The sequence below is a fragment of the Oncorhynchus keta genome, unplaced genomic scaffold, assembly GCF_023373465.1.
Source record: "Oncorhynchus keta strain PuntledgeMale-10-30-2019 unplaced genomic scaffold, Oket_V2 Un_contig_28320_pilon_pilon, whole genome shotgun sequence".
NCBI classification, from domain to species: domain Eukaryota; kingdom Metazoa; phylum Chordata; class Actinopteri; order Salmoniformes; family Salmonidae; genus Oncorhynchus; species Oncorhynchus keta.
Genome location: NW_026285977.1, coordinates 34,827 through 48,245, shown reverse-complemented (window position 1 = coordinate 48,245; position 13,419 = coordinate 34,827). Strand labels below are relative to the sequence as shown.

Here is a 13,419-nt window from a genome sequence, read left to right as displayed (position 1 = left end):
CCCATAAAAAGAGGAGCATCCCTCAGTCTCAGCACCATTAGGGTCGAAGAGACCCCGAAGAGCCTTCAACTGGACAAAGACTCAAGCTGGAACCCTACAAGGACAACCTCTTCCTCAACGGATCTACTGGGCCCTAGCTATATGCTTACCCCTGAAAAAGACACCTCATCGGGATCAAGATATCAAGCTTGGACTTCACACACCCCTTGGACTGTAGCTATATGCTGCTCCCTAAAAGACACTTCACCAGGATCCAGACATCAAGTTGGGGCCTCATACCCCTAAAGAAGACACCTCATCGGGATCAAGACATCAAGCTGGGACTTCACACACCCCTGGGGCTCTAGCTACATGCTACTCCCTCAAAGACACTTCACCAGGATCCAGACATCAAGTTGGGGCCTCATACCCCCTGGGCCCTAACTATATGCTACCCCCCAAACACCTCACCTGGATCAAGACATCAGCTGGGGCCTCATACCCCTAAAGAAGACACCTCATCGGGATCAAGACATCAAGCTGGGACTTCACACACCCCTTGGGCTCTAGCTACATGCTACTCCCTCAAAGACACTTCACCTGGATCCAGACATCAAGTTGGGGCCTCATACCCCCTGGGCCCTAACTATATGCTACCCCCCAAACACCTCACCTGGATCAAGACATCAGCTGGGGCCCTGTACTCTCTACAGGCATCTCATCGGAACGACTGGGCTCTAGCTATATGCTACTCCCTAAATAAAGACACCTCACCAGGATCTAGATACCAGCGGGCACTCTGCACCTCTCATCCCCTACCCCTCTCCCCCTACCCCTTCTCCTCCCGGAGGAAAAGAAGCCTACAGCTTTCCGCTACATCGTTAATTCGGTCTGTACCCTAAACCCCACTACTTCCTCCCCCATATAGGTACTCCTACGACGGACCTTCATAGACCTTCTAGACCTTCGAGCCTCAACCACACATACACCCACATCCTTATTTTTTCCGGTCCAAAATACGGCCTTTTTACCGTACTACGACCAAGTGCACCTATTTTTGCACATTTTTTTCTCCCTGCCACCTGATGAAGCTGAGCAAGCAGAAACGCGTCGTGGCTGGGCTGCCCTAGATCCGTTGTGATGCTGTAAGGAAGGCAGGTTCCACACGGACTTCGGGGGTATCTCCTTTTGGCTACTCAATTTCCTTTGTACTTTTCTCTCTCCTTACTTTCAGTTTTACACAGGGACACACACGGAAGATCTACAGGACAGCGATGACCCTGGGCACTCTGATGGCTACTCAGACCCCCTACTTCATCACAATACAAGCCCGAACAATTTCGACGGGGCATAGTTATCTACATAGACCCTCTACATTTTTTGAAAGAGACGCACAGAGGGTCCGGCCGAATAAGAGTTTCGACCGGCAACCTAGTCTCATCATAGGATCGTCGCACAGCTTACCCCCACCATACCAGAGGACCCAGAGACCCGGTCATATCCTCATAAGGTTGACATAGGGAAGGGCTCCTTTTGGGCAACACAAACCCTCCTAACCTTCCCCCACATCATACCCTGACCAGGGTGATTGAGGGAACGGAGCAGAGGCAGAGTGTTAAGGTGGCCTCTGCATTTTCATCTCCATCCCATACCCAGACCTGGGTGGTATGGAATGTTAATCAGCAGGAACAGGTTCAAACTCTGTTACTACTTACCTCCATACTCTCTTCCCAGTCAACCCCATCTAAACATGGGATTGCTGGGTAGAACCACAGGCTGAATCCCCCAGTTGACCACTAGACCCACAGCCAATCCCACACCGTGGGACTCCTGGACCCTCTAGATACCAAAAAACAACTGAAAGAAGATTCGCACAGAAGGACCAGCAGATAAAAAGCGAGGACCGGCAGCCCAGTCTCATCATTGGAAACGCCGACTTCACCTCACACAGAGACCCCTGTTCAGGCCTCAACTAATGGCACTACAGGCTCCTACCTACCCCAACCACACAGAACAACCCGATCTCACCAACCCAAGATCAACTAAGAACCAAAGACAAAGAAACCCCTCAAAGAAAACAGCTTACCCCCACCATACCAGGGGACCCAGAGACCCGGTCATACCCTCATAAGGTTGACATAGGGAAGGGCTCCTTTGGGCAACACAAACCCTCCTAACCTTCCCCACATCATACCCTGACCAGGGTGATTGAGGGAACGGAGCAGAGGCAGAGTGTTAAGGTGGCCTCTGCATTTTCATCTCCATCCCATACCCAGACCTGGGTGGTATGGAATGATAATCAGCAGGAACAGGTTATAACTCTGTTACCACCTACCCCCATACTCTCTTCCCAGTCAACACCATCTAAACATGGGATTGCTGGACAGAACCACAGGATGAATCCCCAGTTGACCACTAGACCCACAGCCAATCCCTCACCGTGGGACTGACTCCTGGACCCTCTAGATACCAAAAACAACTGAAAGAAGACTCGCACAGAAGGACCAGCAGACAAAAAGCGTTGACCGGCAGCCCAGTCTCATCATTGGAACGCCGACTTCACCTCACACGGAGACCCCTGCTCAGGCTTCTACAAAGGGCATATTAGGCATCTTCCTACTACGACCACACAGGACAACCCGATCTCACCAACCCAAGATCAACTAAGAACCAAAGACAAAGAAATCCCTCAAAGAAAACAGCTTACCCCCACCATACCAGGGGACCCAGAGACCCGGTCATACCCTCATAAGGTTGACATAGGGAAGGGCTCCTTTTGGGCAACACAAACCCTCCTAACCTTCCCCCACATCATACCCTGACCAGGGTGATTAAGGGAACGGAGCAGAGGCAGAGTGTTAAGGTGGCCTCTGCATTTTCATCTCCATCCCATACCCAGACCTGGGTGGTATGGAATGATAATCAGCAGGAACAGGTTATAACTCTGTTACCACCTACCCCCATACTCTCTTCCCAGTCAACACCATCTAAACATGGGATTGCTGGACAGAACCACAGGATGAATCCCCCAGTTGACCACTAGACCCACAGCCAATCCCACACCGTGGGACTCCTGGACCCTCTAGATACCAAAAACAACTGAAAGAAGAAACGCACAGAAGGGCCAGCAGATAAAAAGCGTTGACCAGCAGCCCAGTCTCATCATTGGAACGCCGACTTCACCTCACACAGAGACCCCTGTTCAGGCCTCAACTAATGGCACTACAGGCTCCCACCTACTCCAACCACACAGGACAACCCGATCTCACCAACCCAAGATCAACTAAGAACCAAAGACAAAGAAACCCCTCAAAGAAAACAGCTTACCCCCACCATACCAGGGGACCCAGAGACCCGGTCATACCCTCATAAGGTTGACATAGGGAAGGGCTCCTTTTGGGCAACACAAACCCTCCTAACCTTCCCCACATCATACCCTGACCAGGGTGATTGAGGGAACGGAGCAGAGGCAGAGTGTTAAGGTGGCCTCTGCATTTTCATCTCCATCCCATACCCAGACCTGGGTGGTATGGAATGATAATCAGCAGGAACAGGTTATAACTCTGTTACCACCTACCCCCATACTCTCTTCCCAGTCAACACCATCTAAACATGGGATTGCTGGACAGAACCACAGGATGAATCCCCCAGTTGACCACTAGACCCACAGCTAATCCCACACCGTGGGACTCCAGGACCCTCTAGACACCAAACCTCCCATAAACAATTAAAAGAAGAAACGCACAGAAGGGCCAGCAGATAAAAATCGTTGACCAGCAGCCCAGTCTCATCATTGGAACGCCGACTTCACCTCACACAGAGACCCCTGTTCAGGCTTCTACAAAGGGCATAATAGGCCCTCTCCTACTCCGACCACACAGGACAACCCGATCTCACCAACCCAAGATCAACTAAGAACCAAAGACAAAGAAACCCTTCAAAGAAAACAGCTCACCCCCACCATACCAGGGGACCCAGAGACCTTGTCATACCCTCACAAGGCTGACATAGGTACGGACTCCTTTTGGATGTCGCAAACCCTCCCAACCTTTCCTGACCAGGGTGCCTGACGGTACGAAGCAGAGACAGAGTGTTGAGGTGACCTCTGTACTCTCCTTCCTGTCCCATACCCTCCCAAGCCATCTACTCATAGAACCGAGCTCCGCTAAAAAGTCCACCTACAGATACCCCAAGGACCGGACTTATCCACGACATTCAGCCCAACAACACACCCAGCTAATAAGCGATACCCTCACCAACCCAGCATCATTGGATCTACGCCTCAAGAATAGGACCGAAAACACAGGAATAAAGATACTGAATGGAACATCAGGCCCCCACCACTACGGCTGGACCACCACTGAGGCTTTCAGTACAGCGGAGGAACGTCCGGACAGACACTGCACCTGCACCTTACACACCCCACATCCCATACAAAAGATAGGGGGTCATTAAGACCACAAAAACAGACATTCAATAGCACCATAGAGTTACCATGCCCATGGACTCTCAATAAGTACTTTCTTAAAAAAAAAAAAAAAAAAAAAAAAAAAAAAAAAAAAAAAAAAAAAAAAAGGGATATAACTATATATCTATATATAAATATATCACTTTTATTTTCCAAGTTTCTTGAACTCAGGGTTACCATGACCATGGACCTTTTGATGAAAAGAAACTACAAAATATAATCTAAATATCTAAATGTTATATACCTAGAACCTTCACCATCCCACCATCCTTCCAAATCTACCTCACCGAAGATACCCACCAGCACCCCCAACGGACGAGAACCTTTTTCTCCAACTACTCTGGGGGCACGGTTTTGTCGACTCCCCCGCAGCGAGTAGACCCTAAGCAATCAGGCCCAACCATACACCAAGCAAGAAGACGGGAGGAAATGGTAGACCGGACTCCTTCGGGACCCCTCTGGGGCCTGTTGGCAGACCAATCGGCTCAACCCTCCCAGCCCCCTTACACACGGGAGACTCACGTAACGCGCTGGACCACTATCTACCCCAGATTAGATCTGGATTGGCAGTAGGTTCAGTAGCGCGTGTTTCCTCCTAGCGGGTTGGGATACCCAAAAGAGGGGCTTTTGGGTTATGCGCTGCGGCTGGAGGATCGCGTCTGCCGAATAACCCTGGGGTGCCCAGATGATGTCTGGCGAGGTATCGGACCCCGCAGGGAATAACCCACTGGGGGACCCCTTACCCCGCCGCACTTAGCCTGGACAACCGAACCATTTTTTACCTGGACTACGAACCAATTCACTGTCTAGGGATGATATACCTCTGGAAACTTTACGATCCTGGAAGGGAGTAATTCCACTGGTCACTATTACCCAAAACCTCTGAATTACCTACGACTGAGATGGTTGGAATGGAAACACCCAATTAACTTCTACTACTGCCGGACGTTTCATACGTAAGCCAGAGAAGGTTTGCCGGTTTCCAAACCCTCCATACACCGACCGAAACACAGGACGTGACTCCAGGGGCGGATGCATGACAACCGTATAGAGGGCTCGCCTTCTGGTCTTTGTCTACTCAAACCACTGGCTGTTATAGACTGACCACTTGACAGGGACACATGGCAACCGACTGAGGTCCGGACCTGCACAAGGTACGCAACTCGATGGTTTTGCCTGATCCTACGCCGAGTATACCCATACAGACCAGCTGGATTCGACTAGACATGGGTTGATTTGGAATTAGGATCCTGGAAGGGAATAACTCCCAATCATACACATGATTGAAAACATCCAGGACCAAAGACTGACGAACACTGAGGTTGATACATAGACAACATGGAGCTAAAGAAGAAGGATCTGAAAGAGAGTAAAAACTCCTAAGTTGCACTATGCTTTCCACCTCCGTTGACACAGCGGACCTGGACATCATGACCATACCACTCGACATGGACACATGGCAACCAACCGAGGACCGTACCTGCATAAGGGACGCAACTCAAGGGCTTTGCCTGATCCTAAGTTGAGGTGACAGACCTACCTAAACTTAACCTTTTCTATACCTTACCCTAACCCTAACCCTAACCTTAACCATCTCAAAACCCATACCTAAACTTAACCCTAACCTTAAACCTTCTTAAAAAACCATATCTTACCCTAACCCTAAACCCTAACCTTAACCATTCTTAAGCCATACCTAACCTTAACCCTACAGACAGACAGTCCTTTAACCCAACCAACGGGTTAATCTACAAGTGGGCTACCATGGGGCCTACAACTTTGGCCGGCCGCGCCCGTACCCTCCGACCCGCGCGTATATGATGTGGAGTGCAACCCATCCCTTCCCCCCTCCGGTTTCCACGTGTCAGAGATGGAAGTGGATCAACCGACTCAAAACTAGAAACCAAACACTTGGCGAGTCACCGCTGCGTTGCTGGATGTAGGGTATGGACGCAGCAAGCCAAGGAAATGTTATTCCTTACACCTACTGGGATCCTCCCAAATCTGACCCTATACAAGGTTTTCCACCCTTGTACCTTCTGGATTGGTTTGATGGTGAACAGGTTTAAAATAAATCTTAGATTACATACCAACTAAAATAACCCTACTCTACTCCTGACCCCTGGATATACACCACCTACACTACCCCCCTTTTTTTTTTCAACGAAAGGAATTCCCCCCTTTTTCAAGAAGACCCCTTCCCCAATATCCCACCTTTTTCCACCGAAGAGGATTCTTCTCAAAGATACAAACCCCCCTCTTTTCAACGAAAGAAGACCCCTTTCCCCAATACCCCAACTTTTTCCACAAAGAGGATTCCTCCCAAAGAACCCCCCCTTTTTCAACAAAGAAGACCCCTTCCCCAAATACCCCACCTTTTTCCACCGAAGAGGATTCCTCCCAAAGATCCCCCCTTTTTTTCCCAACAAAAGAAGACCCCTCTCCAAGATCTTACCTTCCCACCAAAGAGGATTCCCCCCCAGCTAAAGACAAAGACCTTTTCTACAAAGAACTGGATTCACCACACTGACGCAGATGTAAGAGACTTCTTTACCCATCCTGATGACCGTATCTCCAACTTAGGAGCAAAATAATACAAATTACTATATAGGCCCACCACACTCACACCCCTGCACCATACACCCACATACAAAAAACCCCAGAACAATACCAACATCCTACACCAGACCCTCCCCCAGGTAAGTATTCCCCCTCCCCCAGGTAAGTCTCTCCCTTCTGGAGTGGTCCCATCACCTTCGGAGGACAAACATCACTGGATACAGCCAAAAAGTTTTTCTGGACCCATACCTCCCATTCCCCAAGTGGACGTTAACTAAACAACACGGCCAAATCTACTATATGCCCAGGATCCCAAATGGACGAAAACGCGATGGAAGCTATACTCCGTCAAAAAAGCACCAACTAAAGACGAACAGTTTAGGAACACTTCCAAGCCGGCCAAACTGAAACTACCCTCAGAAACACTACCTACCACTACCCTTCAACAAAGAAACAAGGTTACAAGTTCCCCACACACCTGGATATGACCAAAGTTCACGACCTTCACTTCAACTCTACATCGCTCCTTTCTGCACTCTAACGCAAACTCCAAAAACGGAAAAAGATGTCCACCACCTTTGAAAGCCTACAGATAGACCTATGGGTCACCTAGAAACTCAACTATAGTCTCATTCGAATCCCACAGATGTCCACCCTACCCCCAACGACTCCTGAAACTACAGAACCTTATCCTGGGTTCCTTCCAGGCCCAAACCCCCAACAAGAGCAGACCGCTCCCGACGCTAACACACAAGTCAATGGAGACACAGAGGTCAAACACTACTTTTCAGAGGAGGATCTAATATACTTCTACTCATCACAGAAACTCCACGTTTGGCTTATTCTGACCCCTTAGACGTCTTGTCTTACCTAAAATTAACCCCACACCTCTGGGACCCCCACATCCTATACAGCACCCCAAAAGCAAAGTTCCATCCTTTCCATATAATTCTCCATAGGATTCAATGATAGAGGCTCCCCTACACCTAACAGACGAACAGACGCCTACCCGAAAAAAACGAAAAAATCTCATTGGCCAAGAGACAAGCATGCCTCTCACATGCACACCGCATGCACACCTGGTCCACCAATAGAAACGATCTTTGGCTAAACCACACCCCTATTATTTCCCATAAAAGAGGAGCATCCCTCAGTCTCAGCACCATTAGGGTCGAAGAGACCCCGAAGAGCCTTCAACTGGACAAAGACTCAAGCTGGAACTCTACAAGGACAACCTCTTCCTCAACGGATCTACTGGGCCCTAGCTGTATGCTTACCCCTGAAAAGACACCTCATCGGGATCAAGATATCAAGCTTGGACTTCACACACCCCTTGGACTGTAGCTATATGCTGCTCCCTAAAAGACACTTCACCAGGATCCAGACATCAAGTTGGGGCCTCATACCCCTAAAGAAGACACCTCATCGGGATCAAGACATCAAGCTGGGACTTCACACACCCCCTGGGCTCTAGCTACATGCTACTCCCTCAAAGACACTTCACCAGGATCCAGACATCAAGTTGGGGCCTCATACCCCCTGGGCCCTAACTATATGCTACCCCCCAAACACCTCACCTGGATCAAGACATCAGCTGGGGCCTCATACCCCTAAAGAAGACACCTCATCGGGATCAAGACATCAAGCTGGGACTTCACACACCCCTTGGGCTCTAGCTACATGCTACTCCCTCAAAGACACTTCACCTGGATCCAGACATCAAGTTGGGGCCTCATACCCCCTGGGCCCTAACTATATGCTACCCCCCAAACACCTCACCTGGATCAAGACATCAGCTGGGGCCCTGTACTCTCTACAGGCATCTCATCGGAACGACTGGGCTCTAGCTATATGCTACTCCCTAAATAAAGACACCTCACCAGGATCTAGATACCAGCGGGCACTCTGCACCTCTCATCCCCTACCCCCTCTCCGCCCCTACCCCTTCTCCTCCCGGAGGAAAAGAAGCCTACAGCTTTCCGCTACATCGTTAATTCGGTCTGTACCCTAAACCCCACTACTTCCTCCCCCATATAGGTACTCCTACGACGGACCTTCATAGACCTTCTAGACCTTCGAGCCTCAACCACACATACACCCACATCCTTATTTTTCCGGTCCAAAATACGGCCTTTTTACCGTACTACGACCAAGTGCACCTATTTTTGCACATTTTTTCTCCCTGCCACCTGATGAAGCTGAGCAAAGCAGAAACGCGTCGTGGCTGGGCTGCCCCTAGATCCGTTGTGATGCTGTAAGGAAGGCAGGTTCCACACGGACTTCGGGGTATCTCCTTTTGGCTACTCAATTTCCTTTGTACTTTTCTCTCTCCTTACTTTCAGTTTTACACAGGGACACACACACGGAAGATCTACAGGACAGCGATGACCCTGGGCACTCTGATGGCTACTCAGACCCCTACTTCATCACAATACAAGCCCAAACAATTTCGACGGGGCATAGTTATCTACATAGACCCTCTACATTTTTTGAAAGAGACGCACAGAGGGTCCGGCCGAATAAGAGTTTCGACCGGCAACCTAGTCTCATCATAGGATCGTCGCACAGCTTACCCCCACCATACCAGAGGACCCAGAGACCCGGTCATATCCTCATAAGGTTGACATAGGGAAGGGCTCTTTTTGGGCAACACAAACCCTCCTAACCTTCCCCACATCATACCCTGACCAGGGTGATTGAGGGAACGGAGCAGAGGCAGAGTGTTAAGGTGGCCTCTGCATTTTCATCTCCATCCCATACCCAGACCTGGGTGGTATGGAATGTTAATCAGCAGGAACAGGTTCAAACTCTGTTACTACTTACCTCCATACTCTCTTCCCAGTCAACCCCATCTAAACATGGGATTGCTGGGTAGAACCACAGGCTGAATCCCCAGTTGACCACTAGACCCACACCGTGGGACTCCTGGACCCTCTAGATACCAAAAACAACTGAAAGAAGATTCGCACAGAAGGACCAGCAGATAAAAAGCGTTGACCGGCAGCCCAGTCTCATCATTGGAACGCCGACTTCACCTCACACAGAGACCCCTGTTCAGGCCTCAACTAATGGTACTACAGGCTCCCACCTACTCCAACCACACAGGACAACCCGATCTCACCAACCCAAGATCAACTAAGAACCAAAGACAAAGAAACCCCTCAAAGAAAACAGCTTACCCCCACCATACCAGGGGACCCAGAGACCCGGTCATACCCTCATAAGGTTGACATAGGGAAGGGCTCCTTTTGGGCAACACAAACCTCCTAACCTTCCCCCACATCATACCCTGACCAGGGTGATTGAGGGAACGGAGCAGAGGCAGAGTGTTAAGGTGGCCTCTGCATTTCATCTCCATCCCATACCCAGACCTGGGTGGTATGGAATGATAATCAGCAGGAACAGGTTATAACTCTGTTACCACCTACCCCATACTCTCTTCCCAGTCAACACCATCTAAACATGGGATTGCTGGACAGAACCACAGGATGAATCCCCCAGTTGACAACTAGACCCACAGCCAATCCCACACCGTGGGACTCCAGGACCCTCTAGACACCAAAAACAACTGAAAGAAGAAACGCACAGAAGGGCCAGCAGATAAAAAGCGTTGACCAGCAGCCCAGTCTCATCATTGGAACGCCGACTTCACCTCACACAGAGACCCCTGTTCAGGCCTCAACTAATGGCACTACAGGCTCCCACCTACTCCAACCACACAGGACAACCCGATCTCACCAACCCAAGATCAACTAAGAACCAAAGACAAAGAAACCCCTCAAAGAAAACAGCTTACCCCCACCATACCAGGGGACCCAGAGACCCGGTCATACCCTCATAAGGTTGACATAGGGAAGGGCTCCTTTTGGGCAACACAAACCCTCCTAACCTTCCCCACATCATACCCTGACCAGGGTGATTGAGGGAACGGAGCAGAGGCAGAGTGTTAAGGTGGCCTCTGCATTTTCATCTCCATCCCATACCCAGACCTGGGTGGTATGGAATGATAATCAGCAGGAACAGGTTATAACTCTGTTACCACCTACCCCCATACTCTCTTCCCAGTCAACACCATCTAAACATGGGATTGCTGGACAGAACCACAGGATGAATCCCCCAGTTGACCACTAGACCCACAGCTAATCCCACACCGTGGGACTCCAGGACCCTCTAGACACCAAACCTCCCATAAACAATTAAAAGAAGAAACGCACAGAAGGGCCAGCAGATAAAAATCGTTGACCAGCAGCCCAGTCTCATCATTGGAACGCCGACTTCACCTCACACAGAGACCCCTGTTCAGGCTTCTACGAAGGGCATAATAGGCCCTCTCCTACTCCGACCACACAGGACAACCCGATCTCACCAACCCAAGATCAACTAAGAACCAAAGACAAAGAAACCCTTCAAAGAAAACAGCTCACCCCCACCATACCAGGGGACCCAGAGACCTTGTCATACCCTCACAAGGCTGACATAGGTACGGACTCCTTTTGGATGTCGCAAACCCTCCCAACCTTTCCTGACCAGGGTGCCTGACGGTACGAAGCAGAGACAGAGTGTTGAGGTGACCTTTGTACTCTCCTTCCTGTCCCATACCCTCCCAAGCCATCTACTCATAGAACCGAGCTCCGCTAAAAGTTCACCTACAGATACCCCAAGGACCGGACTTATCCACGACATTCAGCCCAACAACACACCCAGCTAATAAGCGATACCCTCACCAACCAACCCAGCATCATTGGATCTACGCCTCAAGAATAGGACCGAAAACACAGGAATAAAGATACTGAATGGAACATCAGGCCCCCACCACTACGGCTGGACCACCACTGAGGCTTTCAGTACAGCGGAGGAACGTCCGGACAGACACTGCACCTGCACCTTACACACCCCACATCCCATACAAAAGATAGGGGGTCATTAAGACCACAAAAACAGACATTCAATAGCACCATAGAGTTACCATGCCCATGGACTCTCAATAAATACTTTCTTAAAAAAAAAAAAAAAAAAAAAAAAAAAAGGGATATAACTATATATCTATATATAAATATATCACTTTTATTTTCCAAGTTTCTTGAACTCAGGGTTACCATGACCATGGACCTTTTGATGAAAAGAAACTACAAAATATAATCTAAATATCTAAATGTTATATACCTAGAACCTTCACCATCCCACCATCCTTCCAAATCTACCTCACCGAAGATACCCACCAGCACCCCCAACGGACGAGAACCTTTTTTCTCCAACTACTCTGGGGGCACGGTTTTGTCGACTCCCCCGCAGCGAGTAGACCCTAAGCAATCAGGCCCAACCATACACCAAGCAAGAAGACGGGAGGAAATGGTAGACCGGACTCCTTCGGGACCCCTCTGGGGCCTGTTGGCAGACCAATCGGCTCAACCCTCCCAGCCCCCTTACACACGGGAGACTCACGTAACGCGCTGGACCACTATCTACCCCAGATTAGATCTGGATTGGCAGTAGGTTCAGTAGCGCGTGTTTCCTCCTAGCGGGTTGGGATACCCAAAAGAGGGCTTTTGGGTTATGCGCTGCGGCTGGAGGATCGCGTCTGCCGAATAACCCCTGGGGTGCCCAGATGATGTCTGGCGAGGTATCGGACCCCGCAGGGGAATAACCCACTGGGGACCCCTTACCCCGCCGCACTTAGCCTGGACAACCGAACCATTTTTTACCTGGACTACGAACCAATTCACTGTCTAGGGATGATATACCTCTGGAAACTTTACGATCCTGGAAGGGAGTAATTCCACTGGTCACTATTACCCAAAACCTCTGAATTACCTACGACTGAGATGGTTGGAATGGAAACACCCAATTAACTTCTACTACTGCCGGACGTTTCATACGTAAGCCAGAGAAGGTTTGCCGGTTTCCAAACCCTCCATACACCGACCGAAACACAGGACGTGACTCCAGGGGCGGATGCATGACAACCGTATAGAGGGCTCGCCTTCTGGTCTTTGTCTACTCAAACCACTGGCTGTTATAGACTGACCACTTGACAGGGACACATGGCAACCGACTGAGGTCCGGACCTGCACAAGGTACGCAACTCGATGGTTTTGCCTGATCCTACGCCGAGTATACCCATACAGACCAGCTGGATTCGACTAGACATGGGTTGATTTGGAATTAGGATCCTGGAAGGGAATAACTCCCAATCATACACATGATTGAAAACATCCAGGACCAAAGACTGACGAACACTGAGGTTGATACATAGACAACATGGAGCTAAAGAAGAAGGATCTGAAAGAGAGTAAAAACTCCTAAGTTGCACTATGCTTTCCACCTCCGTTGACACAGCGGACCTGGACATCATGACCATACCACTCGACATGGACACATGGCAACCAACCGAGGACCGTACCTGCATAAGGGAC

The 13,419-nt window shown here is 49.7% G+C and overlaps 1 long non-coding RNA gene across 1 annotated transcript; it reads right to left on the bottom strand.

The window, feature by feature from the left end:
- Positions 1-1,531: 1,531 nt before the first annotated feature.
- LOC127923098 (uncharacterized) lies at positions 1,532-11,617 on the bottom strand. The gene is made up of 2 exons (XR_008113310.1): positions 10,996-11,617; positions 1,532-1,637 (listed from the first exon to the last, which is right to left on the bottom strand). It is a non-coding gene; the product is annotated as an uncharacterized LOC127923098 (long non-coding RNA).
- Between the last annotated feature and the right edge of the window lie 1,802 nt (positions 11,618-13,419).